The sequence below is a fragment of the Poecilia latipinna genome, unplaced genomic scaffold, assembly GCF_001443285.1.
Source record: "Poecilia latipinna isolate Pla-1442-1.1 unplaced genomic scaffold, P_latipinna-1.0 Scaffold976, whole genome shotgun sequence".
Classification (NCBI taxonomy): Eukaryota; Metazoa; Chordata; class Actinopteri; order Cyprinodontiformes; family Poeciliidae; genus Poecilia; species Poecilia latipinna.
Window position 1 is genome coordinate 51,612 of NW_015113592.1, and position 13,904 is coordinate 65,515.

The 13,904-nt window shown below is 39.0% G+C and overlaps 1 long non-coding RNA gene across 1 annotated transcript; it reads left to right on the top strand.

Moving 5' to 3' along the window:
- The first annotated feature begins 885 nt into the window (after positions 1-885).
- On the top strand, positions 886-2,858 carry LOC106958302 (uncharacterized). Its single transcript, XR_001427127.1, has 3 exons — positions 886-1,000; positions 2,610-2,611; positions 2,848-2,858. It is a non-coding gene; the product is annotated as an uncharacterized LOC106958302 (long non-coding RNA).
- The last annotated feature ends 11,046 nt before the right edge of the window (positions 2,859-13,904 follow it).

The following is a 13,904-nucleotide window of genomic DNA, read 5'->3' on the forward strand; positions in this document are numbered from 1 at the left end:
AAACCTTTTTCTTATTTGTGAAAACTCAAAGTTCAATTTTCACCATTTTTGGCACCTCTTTCATTACTAAAACTGCTCTAATTAAAAAACTACAACTCAGAGACACTTCAAAAAATACAGTGTGTCCAAACTTTTGGTCTGTACTGTAAATAATAATCAAATAACCCTCTCTGGGTTCTTCACAGAAAAAATCCAGGAAATAACACTATTTATGAAATAAATACCGTATTTTCTTGACTATAAGCTGCACCGGAATATAAGCCGCAGATATCTCTGCCACTCTAGGTTTTCCACAATGATGCAGCAGGCAGCAGAGAGGGGCGGACACCCAAAATTTGAGTAATAACAGGCCAATTGAATGTCACATTTATTGCGGTTGACAAAGAAAAAGTTACCAAGTTTAGATTTAACTGAACTGATTACGGTAGTTTCCGAACGGTAACTGTAACAGTAAAAGTGCTGGTCCTTCGTGTCTGCTACTAGCATGTGCTAAATGAAAATGGGCGCTTTCTTATTATTCTTCTTTAGATTTCAACAGCAGCTTGCATCCATTATTGTTGCACTACTGCCATCTACTGGATCCTAATATCTGTACCTCAAATTCTCATAATGATCCCAGTATTATTTAAAAAAACAAAAAAATCTTCTTTTTCCCCTCAATGCTATTTAACTGATCAACAACATTCTCAAATTTCAATTCCCTATTAAAACCTGATTCCGTTTTAATGGGCGCTTTCTTCTTTTATTTCCAATTTTGACTTCCAATGATTCATTTCCTGCTAAAGAGCCCCCTGGTGGTTGAAGAAAAATCCACATATAAGCCGCACCGGGCTATAAGCTGCATGGTTCAAAGCTTAGGAAAAAAGTAGCGGCTTATAGTCCAGAAAATACAGTATATGAAAAAAAAATCTAAATGCTGTCTGGTATTGTTCAGGGGGCTGGACCAAATGTGGAGGCGGGCCGAATCCGGCCCGTGGGCCGTAGTTTGGAGACCACTGCTGTATAGCATCAAACAGAAACATAAAAATCACATTGAACAAAGGTCCACACCAGAACATTTGTGTCACTGCCAAATCTTTTTACCATGAGGTTTGCATTCAGTAAAAGTGAAGCAGTTAAATCAAAGGCTCTCTGGCTCTTTTTCCTCCCACTTGCAGCATAAACAGGCAGCTCGTAACATCAATACTGCCTCATTTCAGCCAGCCAAGTAACTCCTTCCTCTCACAATTCATTCCTGGAGGCATACTTGCCAATGCAAGAGGTCCGGTTCTCCCTAGAAATGCTGCGCCTGGCTCAAACGCAGAGGCAAACAGCGTGAGGCTTTGAACTGATTACATAAGGGCACAGGTCGAGACCACAGCGGTGGTGTTCACAAATCCACAAAGACACACTGAAAATGTGTAATGAGGGGGAAACTTAGGCTCGGAAAAATCAAGACAGGACGGGAAATCGAGCTATCGTTGAGGAAAAACAAAGAAATTATGTCTAAAATTTAAAAGAATAATCTAGTAGCTGTGTTAGATAATGGATGAAATCCTGTAGTTCTAAAACATTCTAATTATTCTAATTGAATAACTTGTTTGGAGTTTCAAACAGAGTAAAGGCTATTGTGTCCTTCTAATCTTTGCAAACACATTCATTCATTCACATTCATTCAGGCAATTTGCTGTTTTTACCTTGATAATAATCTTGCCTTTATGGCAAGATGTTATTACAATGTCTTATGTCATTGTAAAATGTTGATTCAGATGAAACTTGAGAATTAGTCCCTCTATTGTGGGACCAGTGATGAGTGTCTGCATTCGGTACCTGATTCACCAGGAGCCGTGTCCATTGTCCAGACAAACTGTTCTTTAAACATGATGACCAGAACACAACCTTTTAAAGATGTTTGTAAGTCTGCCTTTTCTGATCTGGTTGATCAAAATTACTTTAGTTTTATGGATAATATATTCAAATATGGAGGCAAAATTCTTGAAACACCTTGGCTAGACAAGAACTGAAAACTAGTCAGAGTCATGTAACATACAGTCCTCCAAGTCCTTGTACATATTTGTTCTTACCAACTACTGCGTCCTGTAATGTGTTCTGTGATCCAGTAATGAAGATGCATGGAATCGGATCATGAAATCGACCTGGTCAGATCAGATAAATGCTGCCAGGACCTGCAAACAAAGTTGCACATTAACCGTGAAGTACAGCAGAAACAGTGAGTGGATGATGTAGATGATGAGTGGATGAGTGTTATGTGCTTTGGGCACATTATAATTATTTTTGTCTATTTTTTCTAGATTGTTTTGTATAGACTTTAGTTGAATGACTTTTTGTTAATATACATATTTTGGAGTTTGAATAATTTCTTATTTTTGGTAATTAATTTGATTACGTTAATTTGTGGCACTGTTGGTCCGCCTATAAATATGCTGGGTTTTGACATGTTTGAGACCCGCCCTTCCACTCGCTCCACCACCACCACTGAGGATGTGTCCTGACGCGGTGCGCACACGTCTCCAGTCGCTGTAGGCCGCAGCTGACGTCTCCCGCCTGCCATTTTTGTTAGCCTTTGTTTGTTTGCTGTTTTCTTTGTGATTTTGGCTTGGTGGGACCAGTTGTCCTGTTTTTGATTCTTTCTTCGCAGTAGATTCTTTTTTGGCGTTAGTTCGGTACTAGTAGGGGCTTCGACGGTCCTGTATAGGGTTGGCCCACTGCTGTACCGTTTTGTTCTTTTTGATCGGCTCACCAGGTCCAACTTTCTGTTAATACTTTTGGGGTGTTGTTTTTCTCTTTTTTGGGACACGGGAAAGTGAGGGTATTTAACGCTCTCTGTTTTTCTAAACAGAAAAACAGAGAGAGTTGAACCAAAAGAAAAGATCAAGAGAGTTTAAGAATAAAATAATTTTTTGAACCCTCATTTTTGCCTCATGTCCTCAAATATGTTGTGCCCTTGGTGGATGTAACGTATTTATGGGGTCTCATTTAAACAAAGTTTACCTTTAGCAACTAGTCGTGTCCTGAGGTTGTTTTTTGGTTTGTGGCGATTATGCTCATTTTTCTGTGCATTTTGTGCAGTTGGCGTCCGTTGCGGTGGTTTAATTAGGACATTTGGGCATAGTTTTCTTGTAGCTTTGTTTGTGCATAGGTAAAAAGTGTGGCTTGATTCTACGGTCTAGACATGGAGTTTGACCTGGATGAGTTTGTTAAAAAACCGTCATTGGAGTCCTTGGGTAAATGCACAAAGGATCAGTTGCTGTTAGTAGCATTTCAAGGTTATGTGGTGGTATAGAAATATAAATATTTCTACACAAATAGTTCCAGGTGAAAACTTCTGGTTGGGTTAAGTGGGCGTGGTATATAAGAAGCTGCTGCATCCAGTCAGATACAAGTCTTTCTTGTGCTCCCACTGTGTGACTCGCGTCCCGTGGGTTCTGGCCATAAATGGCAACAAATCGCCAACTGTGGTGCATGCAGCTCTGACTTGCTGGTGGTTAAACGCTACGGCACTGCTCTCCTCCTCTTCCTCGCTCCAAGTGTGTGTGTGCGGTTGGGTGGATCGGCAGGTTTCCCCCATATTTGGACCATTGCTGCTCTTTTCTCCCGGATTTCTGTACTTTCATCTGTTTTTAAAGTCGAACTGCGGTATTGTTCAGCCGTCTCCATTGAAGCAGTGTTTGGGGTGTGGCATTGACGCGCCCAGTTCGCCTCCTGCCGTGGCGTGGCAAGAGGGCCACGCCCAGTCCTGATGATTTTAACTTGTATTTTATGTTAGTTTCTATTTTTTATGTTGTTTGCAGCCCTTTTGGTTCTTTATATAGCTGTTTATTTATTTGGGCTGACATTGTTTTTTTTTTGTATTAAGTTTCAGGTTGTTACATTTGTTAACTGTCTTTTTCGTCTGCACTTGCTGAGGTCCTGTGGCGGTGTTGGTGTGGTGACAATGTCTTCCTCTTCTGTGTGCCGTGATTCCTGAGTTTGGGTTGTCTCACTGTGTCTGGTGCTTTAACCCTTGTGTTTAGAAATGGGGTCCAACCGACCCCACACACGTAAAACTTGTATCATTTGCCACAGTCCTCTACGTTTGCTTCAGTCCTCGCACGCACAAGGGTTAAAGGGTTTTTGTTTGCTGTATCTGGTGGATGCCATCCCTAAAGTTGTCCCTCCTGCCGGTAACCTCAGCTACTGCAGTTTCTTTTGTTTTTCTTATTTGTTTTTCTTTTTTTTTTAGAACTGGTTTTAAAAATAACATTTTACAAGAATTTAATAAATAGTTTTGTCAAATTTGAAACTGTCTCAGTTGTTTGAAAGGGTGACATTCACACTTAAATGGCCTAAATATGTTGTTAATTTTAATTAGAAGAAGAAGAATTAAAATCTTTTGACTCATTTTATTCTTTCTCCTGCTCGGATTCCTTGATGTCGTCATATCAGCTGAACCATAAAGACAAGACAAACGTTTTCCAAGTCCAAACATAACATTTATTAGACAAACAACTAATGAAACTGACAAAACTCAATAAAATCACAGACCAGCATCCAATTCAATATTTACCTCACTCCACACTCCACTTTAACAAATATGGAGAAAACATATTTTTTATTAAAGTTATATACTGCAGCTTGAATAAAATGCAACTACATAGCACTTTTTGAGAAGTCTGGATTGCTTCATATATATTTTGCATCTTGCCTACAACTGTTGCTCATGGGGAGACATTTCAGTAATCTAAAACTAATAGAAAAAATTAAACAACCTGCATACTGTATGCATACTGAATTTCACATGAGCGTAAATATTGTACTTGTTATCAGTATTGGACCAAAGAAAGCAAGGCAATTGCAAGCCTTTGAAATTGTGACACTTTTGATGGGTCAGATAGACTTAAGAAATTGTAACAGCAGCTGCGTGGGGGAAGGGGGCCCAATTAAATTTTTTTTTCAGGGGGCCCAAGATTCCTGGCAGCACCGCTGTGCGCACCTGTCCAGATGAGCTTGCTCGTACATTCCCTGATGTGTTCACGTCGTGCAGAGTTACGCGCACAGCACTTAACCATCCACAAAAGGACAATAAAGATCACTTGGACTTGAATGAAAGTTTTCTGTGTAGCGCTCCATCCGAACATGTCCCATTAAAGAGTGTGGAGGAGGACATGTTGGATGCAAATTCACTGTCATTATCTAGACAGCAGTTGATGGTGCTCCAAAAAAATTGACAAAAGCTTAGTACCTTTGTTTAATGATGCATTAACTGATAATCCTGACTCCATTTCTACTGGCTATTTCTTAAATGATGGGCTTTTGATGCGTAAATGGACGCCTTTAAATGTCTCTCCTGTTTAAGAGTGGAGTGTTGTGAAACAGATTGTTGTCCCAACCCCATATCAATCAGAGATTTTGTGATTAGCTGGTGACCACTAGCTGGTCACCTTGGCATAAGAAAAACCTGTGATCATTCTTGCCTTGTGTCCTCAAATATGTCGTGCCCTTTGTGGACTTAACAATGAGCGATTCAGTTCTGCACCTTATTTCAATTTGTATTGAATTAATCTATTTCCTCAAAACTGTACACAGAAACACCTCACTGTGACGATGTGGAAAACAAATGTTTTGCAAATGCATCAAAGGATAAATAAAAAAAAATAAAACAAGAAATTACACTTTCACGCAGTTTTCTAATTTTCTGAAATGTACCAGAATGCTGGACTGTACTCACGGCTAATTTTGGCGGACACTGAAGCAGTGGAGGTGAATACCACAATGGGAATCAACTCCAGGCCCCTTAACTGCTTTAGTGATGGAAAAATAATGACAAAACGGCCCACAACTTTTAATAAGGCAGATTGTGTTATACAATAGCCCATGTGTTCCTGCTTTAACTGGTTCACTCATCCTCATGAGGAATAATGAGTCAGCACGGACAGATGTAAATAATAGAAGGTCTAATATTCTTCTTGTGTAAATAGAACACATGAATCTTAATGTATTTGCTCCAAAATGTTTGAAGCATTGCTTTATCTGTGTGACAAAGTGAAGAGCCAGTGAACTAATGCAAAATTATCTGAGAGTGGAACTGCTAACATGCTAAGCCTTTGGCCCATTGGAGGCTTGACGCCACTGAAGCCTATTTGTAATCAGCAGTACCGAGCTGATCAACTTCTTAAAGGAAAATGTCAGAGTTTTTCTCAACAACGGCAGAACAGAAAGACTGCTATTTAACAATAGGCTAGGCTAGCCAATGAAAGCTCCGGGGAAAACACAGCTTTGATGTTAAAGGTGGTGAGAAAGTTAGACAAGCAAACAAAACTGGAAATACGAGACAGATGAGAACTGGAATATGGATCTAAGAGGTCCATGTTTCCAGAGGTCAGAGGAATTGGTTTGTAGTATGTTGGAGGGGGGAGAGAACACTGAAATCACAGAGGAAAATAAAACACAGCAGAGGAAGATGAGGATATATAAATACGATGATGCAAGATGGAGAAACAAGAGAATCGTGATCATAAACCTGCAGTGTGAGAGCGACCCAAAGTGGTATAATAATGTGTTATACAAGTAGAATTACAAAAGATCAACCAAGTGTAAACTCAGGTCAAACACAGGGCTGCTCCTCCATCAATGCTTTTCATGTGTGATTGTATTGTTTTTACTTTTTCAGTAAATTACCTTATTCATTTAACAGAGCAAAATGGATTTTATTTCCCTATAGAACATTCAAAATACAGCTTTCAGCAGTTGTAACTGGAACATGTATAATTTAAAATACACACACGCACACACACACGTGCACACGCAGACACACACACACACACATAGTATAGAAGAGGGAAAAGAAACAACCCTGTTTTTAGCTGTTTTACATCCATAAGTTTTCCTTTAGTGTTGCCATTAAAGTTCAAGGTATTTTTGAACTTTTGAAACTTCTGCCTCTGATTCCCTGCACTTGGCTCCTACCTCATCATGACTAATGTGTGAAGATTTAGGTTTCTGTGTTGTTGTTTTTTTGTTAATTTAGTCCCTGTGTCTTGGTGTTGTTTGATCCCACCTGTGTCTCAAGTTCCCTGATTACTCCCTGTGTCTTTAACCTCAGCTGTGTCCCCTGCTCCCTGTCGGGTCCTTGTCGTGTTATTTTCCAGTCGTGTATGTTTCCAGTTGCTACCAGTATCCGAGTTTCCTTGCTTCATTCCTCACCTATGCTTCCTGGATTCCTGTTACTTTGCTCATCATTAAACCATTATTTGCTCAACTACCTGGGTCCAACGCATCCATCCACACCACCTACAAACATCAATTTATGTCATAATGTGTTGGACGCTTGTTTTAGTTTACTTTACATCAACTGTACTCAGTTTACATAGCGCTGGTGTGGTCACTGAAATGAGATTCACTCCGGACCCAAAACAAACCCAAGTCATCCACATACATAGTGTTAAGAAAAATTAAAGATAAGTTTAAAATAAGCTAGTTTTAAAACTTGTCTTGATTCAAATGCCCTAATTGTGGTTTTGAAATCAGTAACTTATTCTGGCCTATTGACCTTTATGTTACCTGTAGTTACAGCAGATGGTTTGCTAGGATCTTTTGAACTGCCTTTTGTCTGTGTGGAAAACAATACAGGAGAAGTTGTAGCTTTTCACACTCATCTGTGAAAAGCCGTAAACACGGCAGGGGTTTCTGGCTTCAGATAAAGGGTCAGAGATAGCTCCTGGTTGGAGGAGCAAATATACGCCTTATTTGAATAAATTAAAGAAAAGAAGATAAAACTTTCTACACAGAAGTAACTTCTCCAAAGACGCCTTTGCTTTTTGTTTGTCGTTTCCATCTTTTGTCTTTTTCTCTCTCAGGTAAATTCATGTGTTGTTTGTGCTCTGAGGTTTCTGATGTTTTGTGATGTGTTTGTCTGGTGATAGTATGCATCTGTCTTCAATAAATGCTGATTATTGTGACGCTGTTATCTCTGCGTGATCTCAGTCTTTGCGCACAGCATTTTTGTGAACCTGGGCGTAAGAGAGGATTTAACGAGTCAAAAGGTTTTTAAAGTTCAAGAATTTTTCCTCTCTTAACAATAGAAATCTAAGTATATTAGTCCACAAATGAAGCTATGGGAATAAAATTGGAATGACAATTAAAATTGAAATAAGTATTTAACACCAGCAGAACAGGATGTTTATAAAAGATAGAAAAAGCTTAAAAAGCTGAAAAAGCAAAATATTACATATTAGATTTAAATCTATATCAACTGGTTTCATATTAAGTGATAGACTCTTTAAAAAGTTTCTTATCACCAAAGGATGACACATCTAAACAAGTTTCATCCCTTTAATTACACAATTTCTCTACAGTTCTTTTATTTACTTCATATTTCTCAGACAATCAGCACATTTTAGACAGGCTTTATTTTTAATTTACATTTTGTTAGCATAACTTACCATGCAGTACATGCCCGCATCACCATGCGAAGGAGGAAACTATTAATTTCTGCCTAGCAAATAAGCAGAGTAATCTGACATTTCTCTGCAGTCTGAAAGTTGTCTGGCCTGGAGTGGAGCAACAACTCCACTTCTGAGTAAACATCAGCGAAGGGCAGCAGTTTCAGCAAAAGGTTCCCAATCCTTGTACTTTTGTTGACTTTTATCCTTAAAATAAGGTCAAAGCCCATTACTGTTCAGCTGCGTGTTGGACCGCTGGCAAAAAGTTTTTTTAGAAAAACAAAACATATAGAAAGCCTTACAGTAGAAGGATCCTTGCAAGTCCAAGATTGCAGCGATTACAAGAAAAAAAAAAAATCAATAGTTCGAGGAGCATCTTCAGGGCTTTTCAATATCTCTCTGACCATGAAACAATCATAGAGAAATGCTTGAAAAAGCTGTAAAAATCTATGGAAGAGGTTTGTTTTTTTCCCTCAAAATGCCATCAGCGCAGACCAATAAAGTCAGATATTTTCTTTTTAAGCCTTTGAACCCTCTTCAGACAACGGCAGCTCCAGTGTTGGGCCAAACGCAGAGCTGGAAATAGAACATCCACAGGTCAACAGAGACAGTCAGAAGAAGATCTAACACCCACCCAGCCAAAACGCTTTTATATCCTCAGTTTGAAACGTGTTGCTAAAAATAAACCACAGGATTGCCAGGCTGAGAAGAAACCAAGCAAACTTATCTAAACAATGAAATTCTTTTGCAGTGAGCTTAAACACCAATACCAGTCATAATGCTCTCATTTGCCCCATGTTAGCTATTTTCCCAAGAGAGAACCGGTTGCTGTGTAGAAAACATGACCGCCATCTTGTTGCCTTATGAGCCACACCGTTTTTCAGAGTTAGGCTGGTCCTTCGACTTTTGATCAGGAGTGACTATTTTTTTTCCTCATGTCAAATTTTTTGACTGATGTGACTTATAGTCCAGAGAATTTAGTATTTGCTGGATAACTGTGACTTTTGGTTCCGATTCACCAGACTAATTCCAGAGCCCAGGTAGTAATCTGCTCTGGGTCTGTCGTTTTTGTCCTGATGTGGTTGGCTTTGGTGGTGAGGTAGCTGCAGTGGACCCAGGTTCATAGAATGAAATGATGATTTTAATGATAATCACAAGGGTGAACAGAAATCCCAAAATGCAGGCAGCACAGATGAGCAAAAGGGTAGGAGCTCAATCTCTGGTAGCAACTGGTTACAGGCAAAGACAATGACATGACAGAATGGACAAACGACAGAATAGACAAGGATCCAACAGGAAAACACAGACACAGGTGGGGTTCAATACACCAGGGAGTAATCAAGGGGAAACAAGAGATAGCTGGAGACAATCAAGAGGAATGCGGGACAACACAGAGACTCAACTGAACACAGAAACCTAAATTAACAAACAGTTCCAAAATAACCAAAGCTCTGCGACCTCGAGGTCGATGACACCACAGGAACCAAGACATGATGTATGTCTGGACTCCACAGCCTTCTGGATTCAGATGGATTATGTTTACACAGAGTTTAATATACAGCACATTTTCTCCTTTGACATGCCCCTTTAAATATTCAATTGTATGCACATAAGACCCACACATATTGATAGGTATTTTCTCAATCTAGACAAAAGAACCACAGATAACGTATATCAATTTTCAACCAGGCTTTTGCAAAAGGAGAAAATACAGCAAACCTCTTCTCCAAGCTGTTCACTGTATGTTCTGAAAACCTTTGGTCAAAGCTTGTCTTTTATTATCAAGAAAAGGGAGAGGGAGGGAGGAAAGGCAAGAGGAGAAAACAGAAACTACTTCTGCACACAGGCAGTTTCACAAGTAAGGAGGAGTCCAGAAGATAAGGATTCAAGGTTGAGGGAAAAGCAAGTTTTGTCTTTTCACACAGTTAATTCTTTCACATGAGGGTGGAAAGGAAGCTGGGGTCTCCTGTTAATCATGTTACAAAGACATTTTTGTAAATAATGGGAAGACACAGGTTTCAACCTAATATCAGCTCACACACAGTAGAAAGCTAAAACCCTTTAAATGAGAAAACTACTAATGTAAGAGTGATAACACATAATACTTCTAACGTGATTCTCTGCTCCATGCAATCTAAAGTCCTGTCCATTCACAGGGTGTAAAAACAAAGAATAATTTCCAAAACCCCAGAGTTTGACACCCTCATCAAAGTCTCTAACCTTTAAAGTTACAATATTCTCATTGTTTTTGTCCTGAAATACAGATTGAAGTGATCCCAGCTGCTCAGGATCGTTAATTCACTAATTTGAAGCTTGAATGAGGCAGACATGCAGCTCGGTGGTTGTATGTATTATTCTTCCTACTCGATAGGTTCTACCTACATATTTTCATACAGCCCATGGTTTTTAAAGTACATAGCAATGAAACAATCAAAGATTAATACTGTACTGGTGTGATTTCACTGTTTTCAGTGGCATTCTGGTCTCCAGAATACTGCAGTGGGTTTAGATCTGTGTCCCACGGCCAGAGGAGGAGCCATCATCTACGTTACAGCCATCCAGCCTAGACTGTCAACATGAAAGTAATGAAGGATCACAAAAACAGCTTTTCTAATTAAAATTGAAAAGTAGATGTTTATATTTTGTTATACAGTAATATTTTAAATAATGAGTAAAGTCGTCTGATTGAAGAAATTGGATCTCTAAATGACATTGGTTGAAAAAAATGAAACTGGTTTAGAAATGCCTTATTAAGAGAAAAGCATGTCATTTCCTGAATGTTTCTACAAAAGATTTCCTTTTGTAGAAAATGATTTTTGCAGTTGAGTAGCAGTAACTGGATATGGCTCATCCTGTCTTCAAATATGCTATCTGTATTCAACCATGTTTAATGACTGTCTCCCGCAGTTTGCTTTTTTGTACTTAGTACAGTTTGTGTTTTATCACAAAGCTTCCATTTTGAAAAGATTTCAATTCATTGCTAAAAATTCTCATACAAAAATATGCAATTGTCCATCAGTATTAGCCTCCTTCGGTGGTGGATCAAATTAGTTTGTATTGGATTGTGTTTAGGGGGAGGGTGGAGGAAGTAATACTTTGGAAACTCCTGACTTACACAAACAGCACAGCTTTCAGACGCCACAATGGACAGGGTAGGTAGATTTAAAAAAAAGCTTACGTAGAGATAATTTATGGAGAAAAAAACTGTCCGGATCTTACAGAGGAAACATGCCGTAAAGGGAAAGTTTGAGGTGGAATATGTGCAGACCCAAAGGAACCAAAAACTCTAGAAAGAAACGTTTGTAACCCTTGAAGTACTGACAGACTCACACATTTCCACAGCTGGTTCATTGATTCTCACTTCTGGGGAAAACTCTGCATGAACTGACAGGAAAAAAGTGGATCAGTTTTGACTGAAATGTAAATTTTGTTGCTTAGCTATATTGATTTGTGACAAAAAAAAAAAAAAAAAACTTAAGCAGAAGCAAGCCATCAGAAGGAAAATACTTTTTTCACTTCAACTTGCTGAGTTGAAGGTAAAGTGGTGAGGCTCAGACTTTGAGTTCAACTCCAGGACATTTACGATCACAGGGCCGTCCTTGATCAGTACTGAGCTCACTCGCTCTCTCTCTCTCTTTGAGATGCTTTCATATTGATGTGTGATGATGTAACTAAAATGTACTGAAGCATGAGACCAAAGATGGCCTAGAGGTCTCGCTCTCTTCCATACACACACACACACACATCCACACACACAAACAAACAAGCAGAGATTAAGCAATCTGAGATTTTCTGCAACAAATGACAGCCTTGCATCGTGTGACATTCTGAGCTTGGCATATCAGGTTGAGTTTAAAACATTTGGACCAGTCGCTGCAGCAAATAAATGGATTTACAGGTTGTACCTCAAGCTTTCCACAACGTGTCAAGCGGTTGCTTACAAGTCTGTCCAGATTTCAACCAGGAATACATATGTGTAAGAGAAAAAAATTGCCCCCCCCCCCAACCCAAAATGGCAGACAGGCCCCTGGCAATCATCACACACTGAGTGGCATAAAGAGAAAAGGATGCAGATTTAGTGCAGGAGGCTGCATTTATATATTTTTACACAGACAAAGGAGCTGGATATTGTCCATAATGAAAAATGAGAATATCTGCAGACACTTCCTGTGTTCCAAACTCCTTCATTGTCCTCTCACTCAGCTGAATAGTTGGCTTGTGTGGCTCCAGCTCTCCAAGTAAGGCTGAATCAGCTCCTCTCAACAATACCCTTTATTCATTAACTCATTATTTTTAATAAATTCAAGTGAATTTATGACAAAAAATGTTAACACCAGTCCTCTATCTGGGCTAAATGATGAATGTTGACATCCGGGGAGCTTTTTGTGAATTTCTCATCTTGGACTCACTTTATAAAGAATCACATGTTCACAGCATCAGGGTGGAGGAGGTCAGGCATGTTCAGATGCAACAGGACAGAGGATGTGACCAGAGAGAACACCCGCTCACGAAGACGGCAAAATAAAAGACGACATGAGGTCACAGGGGGTCAACAACACTCATTATGTACCAAGCCTTCAGAACCACATGGGACAAACAGACACACACTTCTGATTTGTAAAACATGTTGTAGCAGCTCCCCAGCACGTGAATTAATTTTGTGTAGTCTCGACGGGTGATTTTTAAGGTTTGTTTATTTTCTTTGATGTGGATCATCAGACAGTCACCACACCCATCTCAGTCACCATAGTCACCGTGAAAACTAAACGGATACAAATATTAGAATATAAACATAAACTTAAAACACAAACAACAAAATAAAACGTACCTCGCTGCTTTCACCGGGGAACACTAAACGTTAACAGTGCCAAGCACATCTGACAGTTTGTTGAAGTTATTCATTGATACAGTGATTTCCCAGCTTTTATAGGGCCTGCCCTAATTTGGCTACGGCAGCCCGCGAGGTACAAAAAAAAAAAACAAAAAAAAAACCTTAAAGTGCAAATACAATTAAACAAAACAAAACACAAACCACCAATAGTGGTAATCAAAACAGACAAATATCATTAAACAATCCTGCAACATCCTTTAAATAATTTACAATAAATAGTCTACAAATTTGAATAATTTAGATAACTTAATTTAAATAGTTCTCTATCCATTACACTCCCACCAATAATGCATGAACTATTACCAGAAAATCATGCATTATTTTAAAGTTTTCCTTAAAACCATACAGACTGTTTAAAACATACTTGTCTGTGTACATTCAGTTTACAAGTCACTTTCCAATAACACCACCAATTTTTGCACCGGTCTTTCTATCACTGAACTCTTTGAGATAATATCCCTTCCTGATCTTTGTTCTCCTGTTCTCAACTTCACTTTTCTAACCAAGCCATCACTATCAACCATCGTTTCCACAACACGACCCAACAGCCACCTATTTCTTGGGAGAAAATCTTCTTTGACAATTACAACATA